At 40.2% G+C, this 18471-nt stretch overlaps 1 protein-coding gene across 1 annotated transcript in view; it reads right to left on the bottom strand.

Annotated features, from left to right (window-relative positions):
• BCO2 (beta-carotene oxygenase 2) overlaps window positions 1–18377 on the bottom strand; it is a 97242-nt gene extending 78865 nt beyond the window's left edge. Inside the window, exon 1 of the mRNA XM_081799501.1 lies at window positions 17790–18377. The gene's annotated coding sequence lies outside the window, so the exon portion shown is untranslated. The remainder of the gene's footprint in view (window positions 1–17789) is intronic.
• Window positions 18378–18471: the final 94 nt, after the last annotated feature.

The raw sequence follows: 18471 nt of genomic DNA on the forward strand, positions 1-18471 counted from the left end.
GGCTGCATAATATTCCATTGTATATATATACCACATCTTCTTTATCCATTCATCTGTTGATGGACATCTAGGCTCTTTCCATAGTTTGGCTATTGTGGACATTGCTGCTATAAACATTGGGGTGCATGTGTCCCTTCGGATCACTACGTTTGTATCTTTGGGGTAAATACCCAGTAGTGCAATTGCTGGGTCGTAGGGTAGCTCTATTTTCAACTTTTTGAGGAACCTCCATACTGTTTTCCAGAGTGGCTGCACCAGCTTGCATTCCCACCAACAGCGTAGGAGGGTTCCCCTTTCTCCGCATCCTTGCCAACATCTGTCGTTTCCTGACTTGTTCATTTTAGCCATTCTGACTGGTGTGAGGTGGTATCTCATTGAGGTTTTGATTTGTGTTTCCCTTATGCTGAGTGATGTTGAGTACTTTTTCAAACTGCACTGTCTTAAAGAGACTCCTCCAGGTATCTGATTCCAATTCCAAGGGAGCTATTTTACCATTCTGTAATGACTTGTACATTATTGATAGCAACACACAATAATTCTTATCTATAGACGCACCAGTTTTGTCCTGTCCAGTGGAAAAGAAATGGATTTCCCTTCTCCCTTCTGGAAAAACCAATTTTGCCACCAGTTGCACATTTATTTCAATATTCTTGATCTAAAAATGGCCTGTTCTTTAGATTCTCTTTTGAACCAGCTGTGATCTCTCCCTGGTTCCCTCACTGAGGAGTAAAATAAAATCTTTAATGGGTGATTATCTTAAAATCTGTATAAAAGTCCTGACTTTACCTTATTTTGAAAGTTATTTTTTAAGAGCATGAAAGGGAGACAGGCAATATAAGAAGGTGGGAGAAACTCAGGGAAAGAAGAAGAGACAAAAGGAAAAAGATAAGGCAGCTTTCTTGTAAAGTCTGAGGGAATAAATTAGAAGTCAGGTCTCCTGAAGGAGTCAATCTGATACAAACTTTTCTTTTTTCACATCTGTTGTTCTCTTGAGTTGTGGCATTAGAGTGCGCTGGGAAAATGTAATTAAGAGCAAAATCCCCCCATCAGAAAATCTCTCCACAATGGAAGAGAAAGCAAACTCTTTTATACTGAATAAGCCTTAAACCAGAATGGGATGCACATCCCAAGCAATCCACTAAGAGATTGCAAAAATGGGAAGAAATTCCATCCCCTTAGATAGCCACGCAGGTACAACCCATCACATACACGTTCTCCAGAAAAACAATAAGTAGTCCTCAAGTAAGAAGATGTGATGGCCCCTCTATTACACATAGTTCATCCGAAATTCACCTGGTAATTGGGGTGACCACCTGTGTTAGTTAATTGGTTTTATACAAAGAAAAAATAAACTTTCATTTTTATGACAGGAAGTAATTTTGCAACTGGTAGCTAAAGCTAAGCTCCTGTGGACCCACAGACGGGAGATGGGGGCACTATTCCAAAGGGGGCCCTAGGTCCTTCAGAAAGACATACCTGGGTCATAAAGCTGGCCAAAGGTTTACTTCACTTTTTTTTTTTTAAATATTTTATTTATTTATTTGACAGAGAGAGAGCGCGCACAAGCAGGGGGAGTGGGAGAGGGAGAGCAGACTCCCCGCTGAGCAGGGAGCCCGCTGTGGGGCTCGATCCCAGGACCCCGAGATCATGACCTGAGCTGAAGACAGACACTTAACCGACTGAGCCACCCAGGCGCCCCGGTTTACTTCACTTTTAAAACGATTTGCATATAGGGGTGCCTGGGTGGCTCAGTCGTTGAGCGTCTGCCTTCGGCTCGGGTCGTGATCTCGGGGTCCTGGGATCGAGCCCCGCATCGGGCTCCCTGCTCCGTGGGAAGCCTGCTTCTCCCTCTCCCACTCCCGCTGCTTGTGTTCCCTCTCTCGCTGTCAAATAAATAAAATCTTAAAAAAAAAAACAAAAACGATTTGCATATACTTTTAAAGAGACAAAGAATTTACAAGTTTTCTAAAGTAAATGCTCTAAGAAAAGGGAGGGTGGACAATGTCTCTTCCCTTATTTATAACAGGGAGAAATAAGCCTCTGATTCTAAACGTGGATTTGCCCTTACATGTGTAAATCGTGACTCAGTGTAACTGCAGTATTCAACTGCACGGTTGGAGGTGTGAACACAGCACTCCCCCAAAAATGTACTGCGCGGCCCCCAAAGGGCAAGTCCGGTTCAGTCTCCTCGAGACCCTCTGCCCAGCTTAAGTGTACAGGAACCCTGTGTGCTACAGTGTCCAGGGAGAGAGACAGAGACTCCAGCCCCCTTGCCATTTGCAGCTGGACGATGCCTCCGTCACCAGGCATGCAGCTACACTCAGAATTACCTGGCTTGGAACCGGAGAAATAACTTTTCAGCGTTCTCAGTACAGAAATTCAGGTTTGAAATTAAAGTTTACTTTTCCTCTGCAAGGAGGAAAAGAAATGGGGTAACTTCTTTTTTTTTTTTTAAAGATTTTATTTATTTATTCATGAGAGACACAGAGAGAGAGAGGCAGAGGGAGAAGCAGGCTCCCAAGGAGCAGGGAGCCCGATGCGGGACTTGATCCCAGGACCCTGGGATCATGACCTGAGCCGAAGGCAGACGCTTAACCATCTGAGCCACCCAGGCACCCAAGAAATGGGGTAACTTGTAGAAAAAGACTTTGTAAGCCTGAGATGGGTAATCAGATGAGTAACTAGTCCTACCGACACACTGTCTACCCCTCACCCTTGCTTTCTTGAGAGCACAAGGCTGCCTCATTCCCAAATAGCCCAAATTAGAATTAAAACAGCATTTAGTTGTTGTACAGTTCTGAGTTCTTTTCTTAATCATCTTCCCTTGTTATTGGATGTTGCAAAATTCCTAACAATTTCTAGTTTCTTAAAGTATATAAAGGAAAAGTTCAAACTAAAACGGATAAGTACCGTGATTCTTCAACTAGCTGCAGCCATGTGAATGCAGAGGACTATTCCCTTCACTTGCAGGTGCTAAGTTGAGCAAGGGGTGCGGGGATTTCCACTCAGTTTCACGGGAAATGACCTGAAGAGAAAGTTTTATTCGGATTAAGCCACTCCATTGCCCCTGTGACCCATCTTGGTTTACAAGTTTCATGGGCTCTGCTGACTCACTTCTCTATTTAAGATGTTTCTCACCCAGGAAACAACTTACACCATCAGAATCCATTTCCACTTTGAATGATGCCAAAGTTACAAAGCAACAGCAGGAAAGCTTAATTCCTTATGTGTGAGTTACAACACGCATGCCAGCAAAGCAGAAACAAGTTTCACCTTTTACAGGAATCCTTTCCTTCTCTGGCATTATCGACCACAGTTCAGAAGTGAAGAGGGGACAGCTGACTGAGCCGACTGGGCTCCTCTGTTTGTCTGAGCCGTGGTGGGATTATCAGGGGTTGTGGAAATGGGCTTTAAGTTCAAGGATCAGATCCTTCCATTTGTCCAGTTATCCAGTAGAGATTAAGTTCTGGCTGTGCTCTTCAGACACTAATTTATAAACCAAAATGTCAATTTATTCAGTTTGTATACGTTCACATACATGTGCACACACACACACAGACACAAGAAAACTGGCAAAATTCTGGGGTCCACTGGGCAATATATTCACTTCCGAGTTAAAAAAAAAAATCTATTTAAAAACCAAACCAGGGGCACCTGGGTGGCTCAGTCGGTTAAGGGTCTGCCTTCAGCTCAGGTCATGATCCCGGGGTCCTGGGATTGAGTCCTGCGTCAGGCTCCCTGCTCAGATGGAAGTCTGCTTCTCCCTTTCCTTCTGCTCCCACTCCTGCTCGCGCTCTCTCGCGCGCGTGCGTGCAGTCTCTATCAAGTAAATAAAATCTTAAAAATAAAATAATAAAAAATAAACAAAAACCAAACCATTATAGGAAGTTTACTTTGAGTATCGTATCCTGTCGATTGTCTTATGTGCCTCCTCACTGAGCTTATAAGTTCCTGGAGATCAGGAACCGTGTCTTTTTCATCTTTATATTCCCAGGGCCCAGCACAGTGCCTGGTACATAATAGATACTTAAATATTTTTTAATGTATGAGTAAATGAATAATATTGATGTATGTGAAATCTCTTTGCAAAGTGTAAGATACTACATGAACAAAGAATTACAATTATGAATAAGGATTGGTGTCATTAAGCTACAACAGACAAATGTACCCACCTTCACATAGGAGCAATGGAAGCATGAAAGCAGACACTGGGAAGCAAATGAAGATGCACATGTATAAAAGCAAGATTAATGCTGGGGCGCTTGGGTGGTTCATTGGTTTGAGTATCCAACTCTTGGTTTCAGAGTTGATCTTGGGGTGGTGGGATCGAATCTTGGGATTCTCTTCCTTTCCTCTCCCTCTGCCCCTCCCTCACTCTTTCTCTCTCAAATAAAAATAAATAAACCTTAAAAAAAAAGCTATTAATGTTTTAGATAACATTTTAAGAGATATAAAGTACAGAAAATGAGGTTCTAGAGCATTTTAGGTGACCAAAATATAAAAATGAACTGATGTGAAAAGAGAGAAGGGGAACCCAAAAACTAAAGCTTAATATCTCTGTACCATGTGTTCACCAACTTAGAAACTCAGGTTCTATACCTAATAAAAAATTGGGCAATGTCTCCATAGGAGATTGAAAATTTTTGTTTGCATTTCTTTTACCTTGGGGGTAGGGATGAGGAAAAACAAAAATATGGGTCAGTCAATGAAAAACTTCCCAGAGAATATTGCCAGGATCATCTTAGCTTAGAAAAAAATAGAGATCATATTGATTGTGTTTAGGTGAGATGTTGAGTATATTTGGGTTAAAATGGACACTGAGGGGAAGATAATCTGTAGTGGTTAGACCCTGATCTGGCCAGAAGAATATTTTGATTTTCTTCACTTATTCCTTAAAACAAAGAAGCTAAAAAAAAAGTTATCAAATTCCCCAGGTGACTAAGTCACAGGAAGAAACATACCATGATAAATAAGCCCCTAATTCTGTTATCACAGCCTTGAGGGAGAGGAGCCAGTGATAGTCATGGTTTGGGGATGGGGAGAAGGCGTCCTGGCCACCAACACAGTTGAGTCATGGTTCAGGAGGCACCATTAATTCAGTGTCAGCCATTAGTCACATCCATCTGCTTTAGGGGAAGAATATTCAGACCTGAAGCAGGACAATTGATGGGTAGTAGAAAGTGTCACTTCTTTATTCACAGCATCCTGATTTCCTTTTAAGTATATGGTATTAGGGCCACCTGAGAGGCTCAGTCAGACAAGCATCCAACTCTTGATTTCAGCTTGGGCATGATCTTAGGGTTGTGAGATCGAGCCCTGTCAGGCTCTGAGCTGGGCGGAGAGCCTGCTTAAGATTCTCTCTCCCTCTCTCTCTGTCTCTCTCCCTCCCCCCGCATTCACGCTCCCTCTCTTTAAAAAAAAAAAAAAAAAAATATATATATATATATATATATATATATATATATATAATATGGTATTAAAAAAAAAACAACTTGGTGTTGGTAAAATACTGAGATAGGCCAGGAAAGATTTAGATAAACTAATCTTGACATCCTTTAGCAACAAAATCCCTTTCTTCCCACTAGAAGGAAGTTCTTGCTTCTGGTCCAGTCTCCCTCCCCTAAAAGTCGCTCCTCCCCCAACCCAAAAAAAATCATACCTGTAACTATTTTTGTTTTTTGTTTTGTTCTGTTTGCCTTTAAATCACATGAAACTCAAAAAACAAACAAACAAACAAAAACTAACTGGGCAGAAAGTTTGGGGAAACTAGTCCTTGAGTATAGCCCTGGTGTGATTTAAAGTTAGGGGAGGAAGCAGGGAAAATCTTACTAGGACAGCATATTTTTAAAAACCACAAGTCCTCATGTCTTTGATTAGCTGAGACTCACAGACAACCAGTAAGAGGGAGATGAAGTATACAGAGGCACAAGTGTGAGGAACTGGGAACGAGGCCCGGACACGTGTTTACCAGTCTGCCCCCCAGATAACACATTTTAAGGGAGGGTTCAACCACCATGCCATTGGACAGAAATCAGAACCACAGGAAATCCTCACTTACTCTGCCTGGTAACAAGCACTAAAAAAAATCTAAATCTAAATAGATACTCTGTTCAAAGTTGAGAACAGAGGGAAAAAAGTCAGCATGGAGACTACTGAAAAAAAACAACAGCAACAACAAAAAAACACACCAAAAACAAAGGAAACAATAAGAGAAAGGAAAAACTATTCCAGAGACTCAGAAGCTTCAAACACATCTGAATAATTTTTTGCTGGAGCTAGAAAAAAATTATAGGAAATGGATGGGCATTTTAAGTGGAATTGAAGATGTGAATGTATAGAAGTAGAAAAACAGAAGAAAAAAGATGAGCAAAATCTTGATAATTGTGGAAGATGGTTGACAGGTACTTGCATATGTTTTATTTATTTATTTTTAAAGATTTATTTATTTGAGAGAGAGAGAGCACATGATGGGGGGAGGGTCTGGGGGAGAAGCAGACTCGCCGCTGAGCAGGGAGCCTGACGCAGGACTCCATCCCAGGATTCCAGGATCATGACCTGAGCCAAAGGTAGTTGCTTAACCAACTGAGCCACCCAGGTGTCCCTATTTTGTTTTCTTTTTTGTTTTGTTTTGTTTTAAATTTTTATAGCAGCAGTTTTTAAAACTAAAGATTTATTAGGGATCACAAATTCTGCAAAACCGCAAAACATTACATACGTCTGCAAAAATACTAATTTCACTTCAATAAATGAGTTATATGAGTAAGAAAACATGATTTTGAAAAATCCCACTTATAACAGTAAGAAGTAGTATAGTGTGAATAATCTAATTTATGTAATAAAAGCTACTCAGACAAAAATGATAAAACTTAAAAGAGATATAAAGGAACCCTAAAACACATGGAGACAGACGCATGAACAAGACTAAAATGTAGTGAAGAGACAATGCTTTCCAAGTTCATGTATGGATTTTATCCAATACCTGAAGTAGTACCAGGTGAATGGGTATAGGTTAGAATTTCTCATTCCTATTTCTTTGCCATAACATTTCTTTCAAGCTCTTGAGCCTTATAACTCTATTTTTAAAATTTTCTGTTTTATGATGTTTTGGCATCTTTGGGGGACCTTGCTGGCTGGGGAGTTTCCCCTTCAGCACTAGCTAATTCCTAAGACAGTGAACAACTTTCTGATGGGCCCCCCTTTCCTACAGAAACCAACCAATCCCAAGCCCATGCCCCCAACCACGTCCTGTGTCTAGCTCTCACAAACAAAGCCAGGATTTCCCCTGCCCTAAATCAACTGAGGGCCAGATACCAGAGAAGCAGGGAAGGCCCTTTGCCCCAAAGCCTGCTGGATTTCCTCAAACTATCCAATCCTCAACTGTGTGTCCTTCCTAGCCTTTCTGGGCCTTGCCTTTCCTTAGAAAGCAGAATAAAGGCCGCGCCCTTTTTGTTCCCTTGCTCTTTTCTGTCTCACGACTAACACTGGGGCCTCCCCCTGTGGCCCTGTGTGGCATGGCAGGCCCGTCACTTCTAACGCACTCTTCGTTCAAGGGCATTGACCTCTCCGTATTTTCACTCAGTCATGTTTATAAATTAAGAGCTGGGCACACAGCATCTCGCTTTTTTGGCCATGATGTTTATCTGCTTTGTTTTCTTTTAATGTCTAGTTTTTGTGTCAGAAGAAGCTGGTACTGCCCAAAATATTTATTTCCAATGTCACAGTTTTGTGGAGCATCTGCAGATCCTGCACTGGCCGCACACCGAGTCTAACACCTTCCGCGGAGGTGCGCTCGCTCACTTGCTGATGCAAAAGACAGAGGCTAGGAAGCCACAAGTCCCTCGTTCATCCAACAATGTTTTCCTGACCACGCACCATGTGCGAGGCAGGGTGCTCAGTTCCGGGGTGGGGATACAAAGGCACCTGAGCCCCGATCCCAGCCCTCGAAAGTGTCCCAATGCAGCTGGGTGAGTAGAGCATTTCTAAACTGTAATAAGTGTGAAGTTAACTTTTGGGGTTAGTTCTTTTGCTTTCGCATCCTTCTGAGGGGTCTCCAAGAGAGCAGTTCCACAGCCATAACGCTGTTACTGAAGTCCAATCTGTAAAAGTGCCTATTTCTTTTTCCAGAAGAAGGAAAAAGAGCTATTTAAATGAGAAGCTGGTGTTTTCTGAGAATGAATAAAAGAAAACTGTATAACCGAATGATATCAAAAGGGACTATAAAACTCTCTAGTCGATTCAATAAGTTAGGAAAAGGCAAAAAGAAAAAGATGAGAGGAAGACACTGTGGCAGCTCTGTGCGCACACGGTTCTGGGGGCTGGCAGACAAGACAAGGGGATGAGGGAGAGCCGACAGAGAAGACGGGGAAGGTGGTTCGGGGCAGCCGGAATAGACCAGGCCAAAACACGATAACGTTTTTACTTTAGCCTCTGATCGCTCAAACACCTTGCGACCATACACCTCTCACCAGAAGCGTCTCTTCACTTTCACTACAGTTAGTAGGGCATCTTTCAACGGGCTGGCCTGGGAACTTCGCTTTTAGTCAGTCCTTTCTTACACTAAAACTTGTGGGAAAATGAAACGCTGTGTGAATCCCTGTCTCTGTTCTTTCTCCTTGGATTTACTTGTGAACTTATTCATATTACAACAGTTTGTATCACAAATTTTCCCTTACCTATCAGTCTCCCTCACCAGACTGTGAGCTCCTGGGATGCAGGAACGTTCCTCTTCCTGTGAATATTTACATGTATGTTGAGCAGAACCAGTTATTAAGGTTTCTCATCTTTGGTAATCGCATAAGTACTTTGGTATCTAAATGAGGTTTTAAGTATTGTAAGTAAAGATGTTGCTATTTCCATAGACTTAAAAGCCACGGGTATGGCTATCACTCTTGTTCATTCTTTGGATTTCTTACTGATTCATTTTCTAAGACGACAGTTAATCTGTAAGCCTACCCATTAAAATGATGTTTAGGGCGCCTGGGTGGCTCAGTTGGTTAAGCGACTGCCTTCGGCTCAGGTCATGATCCTGGAGTCCCGGGATCGAGTCCCACATCGGGCTCCCTGCTCAGAAGGGAGTCTGCTTCTCCCTCTGACCCTCCTCCCTCTCATGTGCTCTCTCTCATTCTCTCTCTCTCAAATAAATAAATAAAATCTTTAAAAAAATAAAAAATAAAAAATAAAATAAAATAAAATGATGTTTAACCCATTAAAAGGATAGTTTTGGAGTCAGGTGGATCTGTGTTTAATTCCTGGCTCTGGGTATTGGTCATCATCTCTAAAATAGGGATGAAAATAATACCTCCTCGCTCATACAGATACACACAGAGATGCCATGAGTATCAAGTGAGAAAGTAGCAGTGTACCTGGTATATAATTATAGATAACATTTGATGTTTACTATCATCATTATTATTAGAAATAAAAACAGTAACAGGGCGCCTGGGTGACTTAGTCAGTTAAGCAGCCGACTCTTGGTTTTGACTCAGGTCATGGTCTCAGAGTCCTGGGATCCAGTCCCGCCTCAGGCTCTGCGCTCAGTGGGGAGTCTGCTTGAGATTCTCTCTCTCCCTTTCCCTCTGCCCCCACATCCAAATAAATAAATAAATCTTTAAAAAAAAAATAAAAACAGTAACATAGTAATGAAAGATTATATGAGTACAGCATTTTTAAATGTTCTAAGTATTTTAACATCTTTTATAATCTTTATAACAATCCTGTAAAGTACGTAGGACTTTGCTGAAATAATGCCTCATGTATTCTCTCTAGACTAGAAGAGTAAATCAAATTGCAGGTGAGGTTTTTAGGTCAGACAGGAGAGAAGACAAAGTCCAAGTAGGTTAGGTCTAGGAGCTAATTCAGATCACACTTTGTAAGTATTGGAAAAACTCACCACACAAGGCTAAGCCTGAATGGACAGGGGGTTTGCATAGTGTAGCCCAGATTTTCTTGAGTGATATTACAAGCAATGTGGAAACTCTAAGTCCCCACCCCCTACCCCAGAAGTTTCTGCAAATTCCTAGGAGGCATACATTCTCAGGGTCACTTCTTCCTCCAGTGAATTGGTACATGGTACAATTTGTGGATCATCAAGGCAGCTAACATGTGCTCTGCAATAAGGATATTGCTTCAATCCTGATAGAAATTTACTCCTGAAACAATTTCTAAAATAAAACACTCAACACTCTTGCAAGACATAGTAGATATTACTGAAAATCTATGATGGACAAAAGAATGAGTTACATTATGAAAATGCAAAAAAAAATTTTCAAATTGTACATGGACACCCTTGTCCATTTTTGGGTCAGTCCATAATCAGGAATTTTTTTCACTGGCTACTATATTCCCATGGCCCCCCAGATCCCAGCCTCACTCCATCTTGCCACCTCTTTTCTCATCTATCCCAGATCTCTCGTCTTTCCCAAGTCCCTACCTGGATTAGTTCTAGGAACTTCAAATTCTTATTCTATTTTGCAGAATAATTTATCTCCCCTCTGTCCCTGCCCCCAAACTCGGGCTTACATCTGCACTGACCAATCCACTGCATGCTCACAACAAAACAAAATTTTCGTGTAACTAATGTTTTCAGAAGACTTGTGTGTTGAACTCATTCTCTCAGTTGTGGTTGTACATCACATTTTTTTCCCTCCATTACATCATCATTTAAAATTTCATAAAGTATCAACATACTTGTCTCCATGTCCATCCCCAGTGCTCAAATGTTAACTGAGTCAGTGAACACATATTCCGGAGAATGAGGATGAAGGCTCCAAATTACAATACTCTTCAGTCTGAAAACAAAATTTGAGATCCCCAGACTATGTCTACTCACTACTGAAGCCTACCCAGCTAATTTCATCAAAGAATGCAGGGCAGGAAGAGGCCAACCCCCGCAGAATGATTAAACACACACTACCTATGCAGTGTTGTTTTATTTTTTATTTTTTATTTTTTTAAAGATTTTATTTATTTATATGACAGAGAGAGACAGCGAGCACAGGAACACAAGCAGTGGGAGTGGGAGAGGGAGAAGCAGGCTTCCCGCTGAGCAGGGAGCCCGATGTGGGACTCGATCCCAGGACCCTGGGATCATGACCTGAGCCGAAGGCAGACGCCTAACGACTGAGCCACCCAGGCGCCCTGTTTTATTTTTTTAATCTATTTTTCTGATCGGAATAGATGTTCATTGCCAAAAAACAAACATCATAAAAATGTATAATGAAGGGGGGGAAATCGGAGGGGGAGACAAACCATGAGAAACTACGGACTCTGAGAAACAAACTGAGGGTTCTAGAGGGGAGGAGGGTGGGGGGATGGGTTAGCCTGGTGATGGGTATTAAAGAGGGCATGTATTGAATGGAGCCCTGGGTGTTATATACAAACAATGAATCATAGAACACTACATCACAAACTAATGATGTAATGTATGGTGATTAACATAACATAATAAAAAAATTTTTTTTAATGTATAATGTAATCACTGATAATAGTATGGCAAACACACACACATACGCACGCACGCACACGATTTTCCTAGCAAAAGTGGAATCAAACTGTAAAATGTAGAAATATATCTTAATTTATACATCTTAACTTTAAGGTTAAATGTTTTTATGATGTTTGTGCTTTGGGAGGAAGACTTAAACTACGAAGAACATTCTACTAAAATTATTCCTTTAAGTCACATTGCTTCAAGTGTTAGATTATATCCAGACACATGCTGACTAAATTATCTTTACTGAGCTATGGACACTTCTTTAATGAGCTGTGTTAACCCAAAAAACAATCCAAACCATTAAGACATGGTAGAAGATCTATATGCGTTGTCATTTTTTTGAATCTGTTAAATGGATCACATTTGCTGCAATGTAGTTGAAACTAGGATCGGCAATTGAGATGTAAGCCTTTTGTCAAATTCTCCCCTCTGGGGTGCCTGGGTGGCTCAGCCAGTTAAGCCTCCAACTCCTGATTTCAGCTTAGTTCATGACCTCAGGGTCCTGGGATCAAGCCCCGCCAAGCGCAGAGCCTTCTTGTCCCTTTCCCTCTGCTCCTTCCCCCACTTGTGCACTTTCTCAAATAAATAAAATCTTTTAAAAAAAAATCCTCCCCTTCCTCATATGCACTGTTGTTTAAGTTGGATGGACACCTAGCTCACTGATTTTCAATCTTTATTCCCTTCTGCTATAAGACTATAAACAGCATCTAAGGATGTCTTTGACTGCAGGAAAACAAGTTTTGCTATATATTATTTTTTTAACTGTATAATTTCTATTATTATCTAATTTCCACTATAACTCATTCTTTGACCTATGAATTATGTTAAGGTATCTCCCTTACTTTACAAATATATCACACTGGGATTGTTTTGGCTATCTTTATTGTTACGAAATTCTGATTTTAATGCATTATGGTCAGAAAAGGTGATCTGGGGGCACCTGGGTTGCTCAGTCAGTTAAGCATCCAACTCTTGATATCACCTCAGGCTGGATCTCAGAGTCATGAGTTTTAGCCCCATGCTGGAGCCTACTAAAAAAATAAATAAATAGAAGGTGATCTGTATGATATTGATGAGTTCAAGCCCCCCATGGAGCCTACTTTAAAAAAAAAGAAAAAGAAAAGGTAATCTGTATGATATCCAATAAGGCTTTTTTGTAGTCTATACATGGTCAGGTGTCTTCTTGAAAAGAATGTGTTCCCCAGTTGCTGGGTTCAAAGTTCTACGTATGTCTACTAAATCAAGCTTATTAATTATATTGTTTAAATCTTCTATGTCATTATTAACTTTTGTCTAATTGATCTATCCATCTCTGAAAGACACTTGAAATTTTCCACGCTTTCTTGTAGAATTCTGTCAATTTTTGTTTTAAAAATTTTGAGGCTGTGATTAGCAGGTACATACACATTCAGGATTGTTAAAACATATTAGCGAATTTTTTATATTTTATCATGTAATGACCCTCTTTAACAATGCTTTTTGCCTTAAAGTCTACTTCGAATGATATAAATATAGTCCAGCTTTCTTCTGGTTTGTATTGTACTGTATTTTTCTGTCCCTTTACCTTCATCCTTTCTATATTCTTATATTTTAGGTTTATCTCTTATGCAATATATAGCTAGATTTTATGTTAGCTCATCTAAGAATCTATTTTAACCAATGAGTTTAACCCAGTTATCCTCCAAGTGATCAGTGCTATCTCTGGATTTAATTTCTACCATCTTATTTGGGACAATTTACCATGCATTTCTTCTTTTTCCCTCCTATTCTTTAGTTAGTGAATCATCTTTGGGCACCTGGACAGTTTCTAAGATAGAGAATACAAAACATTGGTTACTAACCACAGTTTTAATACACCTCTAACTACTTTTATACATTATAGACTGACTATTAACATGTTTAATAGAATGTCTCTATGCCCTTGGGTGATGTTAGTGTTTTCTGAGGTACTCTGTACATCAGCTCTTTGTCACCTGCCTTCTGGTTTTGTCTGTAAAGAAATAGAAACTAATTGTTGTGGTAAAAGATTAACTAATCTAGCTAAAGTAACCAATATGAATGATCAAAACTATAGTAGATATAGTAGATGCAATAAAAGAATATATATATTTGAAAACAAATGGATATGTTTTTTTCTATTTGTCAAAGGAATTTCTACAGTTTACTAAGGTAGAAATTTCAGTAAGATACTTGTGTTGGCCTAACATGCTAGGATCAAAAAATTACATTTTAAAGCTAAAGGCAAGGGGCGCCTAGGTGGCTCAGTTGTCAGGCGTCTGCCTTCGGCTCAGGTCATGATCCCAGGGTCCTGGGATCGAGTCCCGCATCGGGCTCCCTGCTCAGCGGGAAGCCTGCTTCTCCCTCTACCACTCCCCCTGCTTGTGTTCTCTCTCTTGCTGTGTCTCTCCCTGTCAAATAAATAAAATCTTAAAAAAAAAATAAAGTCCACACTTAACACCATACAGCTTACTATCATACAAAGAGCCCTTTCTAGCATTACCAGCATATTTTAAAGGCAATTATTCAATCTGATTTCTGTATAAGAAGGACTATTTAAAATACAACACTGCCCTTACTGCAGGTGGGAGGGTGGATAAGGGGAAAGACATTTGCTTTGTCAAGGCTGTTTCGTACTGATTGGTAATTCCTAAACTACTTCCAGGCTGCTAATATTTGTGTTGAAGAAAATAATAATAATAACCCAAATTACAGAGACAAATTGGTTCAAACTTTACAAAAATATTAGTCAAAAAAGTTTTACCTAGGGGCGCCTGGGTGGCTCAGTTGGTTAAGCGACTGCCTTCGGCTCAGGTCATGATCCTGGAGTCCCTGGATCGAGTCCCGCATCGGGCTCTCTGCTCGGCAGGGAGCCTGCTTCTCCCTCTGACCCTCTCCCCTCTCATGTGCTCTCTCTCTCATTCTCTCTGTCTCAAATAAATAAATAAAATCTTTAAAAATAAAAAAAAATAAAAAAAATAAAAAAAAGTTTTACCTAGGAGGCTCAACAAGTGATAAAATTTTACTCATTTTAATTATAATCTAGAAAACATATGAAGACCATTTGAACATTTACAAATGGATTTTTTTCAAGTTTTTATTTAAATTCTAGTTAATGTATATGGTAAAATTGGTTTCAGGAGTAGAATTTAGTGATTCATCACTTACTTACAACACACAGTGCTCATCACAAGCGCCCTCCTTAATACCCACCACCCATTTAATTCAGCTGCCCAAATTATAACCAGTTAAGTACTTTTAAATAATAATTTCTAACTTTTCTGCTTAGACTGAAACTTTCCTCAGTTCTAAGTTTTATGCCAAGGCCTAATGACATTGCAATTTACATTTTTAAAAATCTCCATAAACTCTCAGATGAAATTGTTATAGAAAGACCCCATAAGGCTGGGCTTGACTCATCCTCTAACAGATTCCACCCATGGTATGTTGTAATTGTTACATTTAAAAAAAAAAAATGAACCTCATACACATAGTCCAACATAAAAGTTGTTTTTCTGAAACATCAAATATCATCAGACATTTTGTACCCCCCACCACCAGCATGATATATAACTAGGACACTAGATTTATTAGAAGAGATACCAATAAAAGTCAGCCTTGGAACCACACTGGAAGTGACCATTTCAGGTACTTTTAACCTCACATATAGAGTTCTCAAGCTCCAGGCCCACAGCCATGGATACGTGCTACCCAGTGTCATGTAAGGATATCCAGACCCACTGGAGACGGACCCTGACATTCAACTATAAGGACTCCAGAGGAACAGACAACTTTTCCTAAGTAGACATCTACTTCCCAAGATTCTATGGATTGAGAACACCAGGTGTAGGGTCACCTTCTCCAAAGATGTTCTCACCCCTGATCTGACAACTGACTTGTACTTAAACTTCCATCTCATTTTATTTCTATTCTGTGTCTGAAAATTCTGCCGGGATCTGAATTCTTCGTGGGTAGGTTTGTTTGTTCTATGCTGACAAGTCTTGTTCAGGGTGTTTCCTGTATGTATTATGGTTTTTTGCTGGAAGTTCACATTCATTTAGAGCTTTGTGGGAATTTTTGAGGCTTGTGTTGGAGAAACCTTCCTCCAGAGAAAATGTGTTTACTTCCTACCAGGCATCTGGGGCACTACCAACCCAAGTAAACGTTAAATAAGCAGCATGTAGTCTTTTTAAACACGCAGATAGTAAGAACTCAGGCCACAAACTGGCATAAGGACTGGCCCTTAGCCACATACTCTCAGAGGAGATGTTCTTCCTCCAATCAGAACCAAGGCAACTCAGTCCTCTCCACTTTTGGAGGTAAAAATTATTTTTCTAAATCACCCTCCTTTGAGGGTAAAACTCTTCACGGTTCCTAGTTTTAGGGAGTCTCCGATCAAACTTCAATTTGAGCCCAGAGCTTTGCTCCTGGCCTCTATGTTGCCTTCTTAGGTCTAGAGCTCTAGGCCACCCGAGATGAGTAAATAATCCCAGGGCAAATGATTTACCTCCTTATGCATGCAAATTTTGTTCTGGCTTGAGAGCGTTTCTTGGAGCAAGATGACTCATGTTTTAAAAGGTGCTTTTGGTTTAACATTCTTAGATGCATCGTAGCAAAATAATTTCTAAAATTTAGTCTGTCATATTGCCAAAAATAGAAATTCTATAAATTCTCTCTTCCTGGATATCTCATAAATTCAAAGCTTTGATAGTGACCCATCCCTCCACTGTCGTATCTAATTTTCCTCCAAAAATTAATGACCACTTCCCATCCAACTGTTTTCAACAAAGAAATTGAACATACACTCCCTCCTCTCTTGATCTCTCACACCCCAGCATAGCTCTTATTGATTCTAAGTTTTAAATATCTCTTAAGTTTTTCTTCTTCATTCTATTACTGCCTTTCATCATCTTTTCTGCATCACTGAAATAATCTAACATTTCCATGCTTAACTCACTCAAATGCATAGTTCACACAGCTGCCAGCGTAACCTATTTAAAATAAACATGACCGTATCATTTGCATAATTAACCATCTTCAGTGACTCCCCATTGCCATCAATGGCACAGAAGGTCCTCTACAGTCAACCCAGTCATACCAAATGATGAGCCATCTTCGGCTTCCTTGGCTACCTGTCAGCTCCTTTAGCTTTCAGATACGAGGTCAAGACTCCTCTAGGAAACTTGCAAATTCTAACTGCGCCTTTCCTTAGATCACTGCTTGATATGCTGAACTATTACTGCACTTACCAGTGTACTGCAATATACGGTATATAACTTAGCTGTTGTCCCAATGGGACTATGAATTCCTTTTAAGGGCAGAGGACTTATCTCTACCCACAGTACCTATCACAGTGCCAATTACATCAGGTACTTAGTACCTGTCAGATGAAGGAATATTTTTTCATTTCTACAATACCTTTAAAATTGAGTCTTACTTTCTGCTGCCACTAGTGTTCAGATAGGCCCTTTCTTCCTCTGTCCTCCTCCATGTCCTCCTGCCTCTAGTTTATCAACCTTCCTCATGTCACCTAAATTCTCTCTAAAGCACAGTTCTGACCATGTCCTGCTTAGCTTCAGAAACCTATTGCTCTTAGTCCCTGCCTCATTTTCCCTGCTGCCTCAGCAGCTCACAGCAATCCAATGATTTCCCACAGTGAAGGCTCAGCACCAACCTAATGACAAAACCAGCTGGGACCTGGAGCAGGCAGTACCCAACGAGCCTCCACTCTAACTTCTCAGTCACCATCTAATGAAGCTTACTAGCATTAGACACCTCTCCAGATCCAACTGTGGTCCGATGGTGCTGGCGATAGCTACAGGAACCCCATATTACCCAGTTCCTGTCCTCCCCATTTCAACTATATGGAAAACTCCCACTTTACGCAGTGGTGTCCTGGGAGCTGGGGAGGGGGAGAAGAGAGAAATGACACGAAGGGGGATCATTGTCTATATAGAATTTTAAGCCAATAATAAAATCGACTAAAGGTCTGCTTTTTATCTTCGTCATGAGCCAGCAATTCTAAACAATGCCAGTTTTACTACTATTTTATTAGTAATTTTATTATTTGTATGTTATTATATTTCTCCCTGACAAGGCAGACTCACCCACGACCACCATTCCTTGGGAAACCACTGCTATTCAGGTATCACTCCCTTTTGAAACCGTTAACCACCCCAGAACAGAATTAATCACCTCTTGCTGAACACTTAATATACATCTGAATCTCCTACATGGCCATAAGCCCATTAAGGGGAGCTTATCTTTAGTCCCTAATACAGACATTCATGAACACACTTACCCTCCTAGCCAGCTCCCCTTCAATAGTTTGCCTCAGCTGCCCAGTAAGGTCTTCGGTGAGGGAAACACGCCAAGTCCCAGTTCCTCTATGGTGCTAGGAGAAACAAACCATCATGCCTTACACTCACCCCTCAGATCAAACTAACTGCATACAGAATGTAATTTAAATTCCAAAGGCTGGCATTTACAGAACATCATAATCTGGACCTCCTTCTAATTCCTACTACAGCTGACCCTTAAACAATGTGGGGGTTAGGGGCGCTGACACCTCAGTCAAAAATCTATGTGACTCCCCAAAAACTGAACTACTAATAGCCTACTAGCGACAAAAAGCCTTACTGATAACATAAACAGTAATTAACATACATTTTTGTTATATGATTTATATGCTTACAATAAAGTAAGCTAGAAGAAAAATATTAAGAAAATCACAAAGAAAAAATATATTTATAGTACTGTATTTATAAAAAAAAAAAAATACACATATAAGTGGACCAGAGCAACTGTGTTATTCAAGGGCCAAATGTATTTAATCTTTATACTTCTCTCATACCAAACTACTCATACTCAGTATATTTTTGCCTATTACATTTAAGTCTTTTTTGTATTACAGTACTTTGTAATTTACCTAACTGCTAAGCCCTAGAAAGAAATTTAAACAGTCCGGTTTTACTGGTGTATAT

Source organism: Leptonychotes weddellii, chromosome 11, assembly GCF_054177405.1.
Source record: "Leptonychotes weddellii isolate Sample4059 chromosome 11, ASM5417740v2, whole genome shotgun sequence".
Taxonomy (NCBI): domain Eukaryota; kingdom Metazoa; phylum Chordata; class Mammalia; order Carnivora; family Phocidae; genus Leptonychotes; species Leptonychotes weddellii.